This window comes from Triticum aestivum, chromosome 4B, assembly GCF_018294505.1.
Source record: "Triticum aestivum cultivar Chinese Spring chromosome 4B, IWGSC CS RefSeq v2.1, whole genome shotgun sequence".
Taxonomy (NCBI): domain Eukaryota; kingdom Viridiplantae; phylum Streptophyta; class Magnoliopsida; order Poales; family Poaceae; genus Triticum; species Triticum aestivum.
Window position 1 is genome coordinate 522,631,632 of NC_057804.1, and position 5,689 is coordinate 522,637,320.

A 5,689-nucleotide genomic window follows, 5' to 3' on the forward strand; every position below is an offset into this window, starting at 1 on the left:
AAATATTTTCAACAATTTGGTTAGATTATGATTCGATGATCATCTTTTGGAGAGACAAATCTTTCGCTAGCGCCAGAGCCTCTCGACTTTAAGTGGTTGTTGATAACAGATATTGATTATCATTTCCATGTTTATACAATGGGGGCCAAGATTTTAGTTTCTTCCTCGGCCTGTCGATATACCAAGACCGACCTTGAGTGTAGGATACACCGTGCTTGCATGGTTTGCAAGGGCAAGTTAAAAAGCTCGAAGTCCTTGAAGCCAAGCCCCCCCCCCCCCCCCCCCCCCCCGGTTGAGTCCTTAAGTAGGTTTACGTTGTCCTTGCCTGCTCCTCCACCAAAATTTTCTGATCATCATACCAAGGTGTTCGGACAAACCTCTAGGAAGCTTAAAACATGACAGAGAATATAGGCACTACTTGGGCAATGGACGTGATCAACACTTATTTCCCGATCAAACTCATATTTTGACTATGATTGCGCTGAACAGTGGTAGAGCCTAGTGAACTGGGCCTACTACTGGCCCTTTAAAGGTGATATTTACTGGACCTGCACATTCCCGATGACTTCAGGTCTACAAGGATGATTTCTTGGATGGTGCTTCTACACGCTACTGGGTTTAACCAAGTTTCCTCCACTGACATGGAGACTGAGTTGCGGTATCACTTTGCTCATGGGGTGCGCCTATAGATGCAGGAGGGAGAAGATTTTCACACCCCTCAAGGATTTGGACGTAATTTTCAATCTATTTTTTAGCAACATCGATTACATCGTAGATGCACACTCACACAACGCCTATTAAAGACCGGGTCTAATTTGCGGAGATTGAAGATTGACGAAGTCACCACAAGCGTCACGGCTATCGATGGAAACGTCACCTTTCATTGAAAGGATAATCCATATTCATGAGACATCAAAGCGTCAACCATATAGTTTGATCTTTCGTGTGCTAGGGATACCAATGACCTCGTAACCATTTAACCACGGTTGGTTCTTAGTTTTCATTTTTTGTAAGTTTTTTTTTGCGGGTCTGTGACTGTGTTTTTTAAGGGTCTGGCTACTTAATATACGCCTTTGGCCTTTAAAAAGGTTGGACCGCATTTTAAGTGGCTTCAATACCTGGTTAATTACCCGATTTGTTAATGGAGAGGCCTTTTGATTCCAGAAAATGCTGGATGCGTTGCTGCTGCTGCTGCTTTAGTAGTGAAGTTTCTTTGGCTTGTAGGCTCCCGCTTTTCGCTTGTGTGATCGGCCGTCTCCATCATTTCATTCCCTGGGCTGGGCAAGGGCTAGCTGGGAACGGGACGGGGTGGGATCTTCAAATACTTTGCTTAAGTGCCTTGCTTTCCTTTCTTCTTCATCAGTGCAATTAGCTTTAGGCCAAAGCGCCTTGCAGTGGGGATGCATGTCTCCTGCCGTGTGCATGTCATGAATAAATGAATGATCACACGTACTAGTAGTACTAGGGTAGTCTGGTGCAGGAGATTAGACTATGGTAGAGGTTGGCGGTGGGTCCCACGTGCATGCATGGCCATGGCCGGGGCCTGCATGTTGAGTTGTATAATCAGCACGTCAAGCATCTGCTTTGGGGGGCGCCTGTCACGTGGAAAGCGGACCCGATCCCGGAGCGCACAACACAACAGTGTGCGTGTGTCTACCCTGCTTTGGACAACGGCCTTTGCCGATACAGTATACGGAATCGCATACAGGGCTGTGTAGTGTAGATCCGTCCGTGCATGCATGGAGAATGGAGAGGCGGTCGAGCTGACAATGAGGCAACTACAAGTCCCTCGAAAAGATAAGAAAAACTACACGGCCTGCCTTCAAGCCCGCTCCCATATCCACGATTGAGAAGATTCTTTGCTTGACGAAACAAGTTTTGTACTAGTAGTACGTACTAGTAAAATGCCTGACGGCCTGACCTGCCTCAGCAAGGCTTCGGTTATGTGACTGACTTGATTTATTCTTCTCTTCCTCCTCTTGTTTAACAATGCCTGCAAGCATTTTGCGTTTCCCGTGGCAAGTCGCGGGCCATGCCGGGTCTATATTCTACTTGAACACGGACGCCATTTCGCATTCATGGAGGAGTGGAGTGGAGTAGTACATTTATTCTTGGAAATGCTGTGTTTTTATTAGACGCTGCTGAGTGGGAAGGTCGTGCAGAAGGTTAAGAATGGAGAGAGGGGTTGTGCATGGCTTATGATCGTGGCCAGTAAAGTATGAGACGCTACGGGCGCAGTCATTCGATCGCGCGTGCTATGAGACACGTAGGCCCCGTTGATCAATTATTTTACACTGCGGTGACTGGCCAGGCCGCCAGGTTAACTATGCTAATGATGTTCAACCGTCCACGGACCACGAAGAATACTTTAAACGGGCGCTAGATCGTTGCTGTTTGGCAAGACCGGAAGGACCGATCTTGTTTGGCCCTTCTGCAAGCACAAAAATCAGAACAAGAAAATAAGGACGACATGTTCGGACAAATGAGTGACGCGGGCGCATGCGGAGACGGATGGTTTATCGAGCATCGCTTGTTAAGATGGAACAAAACAGAGCGACCTCCGTATCACGAAACCTGCATTGATTCTTGCTACATGGTGGTACTATGGCAGCTTGTGTCGGCAGTAGGCCGACGGAACACAGTACACACAAGTGTCGGTGGCCGATCAGGCGGGCTCTGGCTTGTACCGGGTCCGGGGAGGTGTCGTCTTCACTCTTCACCGGACAGCGGACACAGACGTGGCAGCTAGGGCTCTGCAAACCCGTGCGAGTGGCTGCATCGATCGGGCTGAAATAGGCACGTCTGGCAGCTTGTGCTGCGCGGCTGCGTCGGTCGGCCTATGTACGCCGCTGGCTGTCCTGGAGTTCCACGCATTTTGTTTTAAAATACGCGGATCCGGATCCTGGCAGGGCAATTCTGCTGGCACGGTGGCACTACTGACACCAGTGCCGTGAGGGAACCGGAGTTGGATGCCAAGTCGCTGTCTGCTCTTTGGGTTTGGCTCCATACATCTCAAGGTCCCGGGTCTTGTTTTGAGGGACCATTTTCTGGGCCTGGCTGAACGGTGCCGAGTTCTTTCTTCATCGTTGTTGGCGGGAAAAATATAAGGACTGTACTTCCGCGCAATTCTGAAATTCTTTAAGGGCCTTTTGCAAAAACTTTTAGACAGCCATTGGATGTGAGATCCAACGGCTCCGAGGCGCTTGTATCACGGCAGCATCTAAGGTGTTGGAGCACCAGATATTCTCTCCATTGTTGGCGGCTCCTTTTTTACAGGTGTCATTGCGGCCAGCAGGGATACAATGATAAGAGCGAGTTAGCAAAAGTGAAAGGAAAATGGTTGGCAGAAATATGTGTCAAAGCTCTTCAAGATTACAACCAAAGAAGCATAGGACGGTGCGTGAGGAATTGAGCGAGGATAACTGGATTAAGAAGGTTGTCAAACTTCACGCAATTGATCGATTGGGGAGTGCAGTGAGCAGGGGAGCTGGATCCTCTGGATTCGACTTCTCCCAGACAAGAACGATGCCATCTCTTGGGACTAGACATGAACCGAATAAACTCTTCTAAGTAGCCTTATGCTCTTATGCTGCCCAATTACATGGCTCTCCTCTCACTAAAAGTTCACATCTTTAAAGATTTGATCACCCCATGCAGAGCCAAAATGCAAGAAATTCTTCTGGTTTGTACCCACATAACATAATCCTCACAACAAATATGCTCACTTTGTGGGGATGACCTCATGACTTCACGTGCCGACTCTGACAGGAGGCTTTAAAACAGTGACCCACCTATGCAAGGACCGCCCTTTCTCCCTCGCTGTTTCCAACCATGTAAAAACATTAATCATGGAGGTCACTGGCGGAGCTTCATGGGGGCGCCACATGCGCCGTCACACCCCAGGCAGCCCATCTCTCTCTCTCTCTCTCTCTCTATTATGTTTTTGCATTTTTCTTTCTTTGGAGAAAAGATGGAAGGAACAGTGTTCACAACACTATGCCATCATATGTATCGCTAAGAGCATCTCCAGTCGCACCCCCAACAGGCCCCCCGAGGCAATTTTTTAGCGTCGGCAGCCGAAAATCGGCCCAGTCGCGCCCCCAGGATCTCATTTAGCGCCGAGTTGGGCCGAATTAACAACCGGCGACCCCGAGCCGAACCCAAGCGCCCGGGGGTTGCTTGGGGGCGCCAACAGAAGTGAAAAGGGGCATGGGGCCGCTCTGTTGGCGAGAGAAGGCCCTTTTCCCGCCGTTTCCTCCTGCTTTCCCCCTCGTCTTCCCTCTCATTCTCCATTCCTCCCGCCAATCTCCTCCTCCTCCCTTCCAAGCTGGCCGGCATGCCGCTGAACAAGTACGTGGTCCCCCGTGCCGCGACGAATACCACTGCCGCCGCCGCCCAGCCGAAGCAGAGGAAGCAGAGGGTGCTGCTGTCCAAGCCCCCGGGCATGACTAAAGCCGACTGGAAGGCGGAAGTTCAGCGACGGGAGACTGTCACCGCCGACAGGCGGAACAGGGCCAAGAAGGCCCGGGATAGGGCGGCTCTCGCGGCTGCAGCGGTGGCGGAGTAGGCGGAGCGCTCGGCTGAACAAACCGAGGTGACTCGCGCGGGGATGATGAATCCACCCGGCGGCCATGGCCCGTACGCGTCCTGGAGCCAGCAGAGCATCGGAGCTCCGGCCGGCTTCTCGTCGCCGCCACAACCCTGGGGCTGTACGCCGTCGCCGGGCTACGCCGACGGCGACACACACGGCGGATTCAACCCAACATCACCTTCCCCCATGGTCACCCGACCCAGCGCACGCCCTCGCCCGCCATCACCGGCGTGCAGTACCCTCCGTACACCTACTCGTTGGAGGAAATATGCCCTAGAGGCAATAATAAAGTTATTATTTATTTCCTTAATTCATGATAAATGTTTACTATTCATGCTAGAATTGTATTAATCGGAAACTTAGTACATGTGTGAATACATAGACAAAACATATAGTCCCTAGTATGCCTCTACTTGACTAGCTCGTTAATCAAAGATGGTTATGTTTCCTAACCATAGACATGTGTTATCATTTGATGAACGAGATCACATCATTAGGAGAATGATGTGATGGACATGACCCATCCGTTAGCTTAGCATTATGATCATGTCAGTTTTATTGCTACTGCTTTCTTCATGACTTATACAAATTCCTCAGACTATGAGATTATGCAACTCCCGAATACCGGAGGAACACTTTGTGTGCTACCAAACGTCACAACGTAAAAGGGTGATTATAAAGGTGCTCTACAGGTGTCTCCAAAGGTGTTTGTTGGGTTGGCATATATCGAGATTAGGATTTGTCACTCCGTGTTTCAGAGAGGTATCTCTGGGCCCTCTCGGTAATACTCATCACTATAAGCCTTGCAATCACTGTAATTAATGAATTAGTTGCGGGATGAAGTATTACAGAACGAGTAAAGAGACTTGCCGGTAACGAGATTGAACTAGGTATGATGCTACCGACGATCGAATCTCGGGCAAGTAACATATCGATGACAAAGGGAACAACGTATGTTGTTATGCAGTTTGACCGATAAAGATCTTCGTAGAATATGTAGGAACCAATATGAGCATCCAGGTTCCTCTATTGGTTATTGACCGAAGACGTGTCTCGGTCATGTCTACATAGTTCTCGAACCCGTAGGGTCCGCACGTT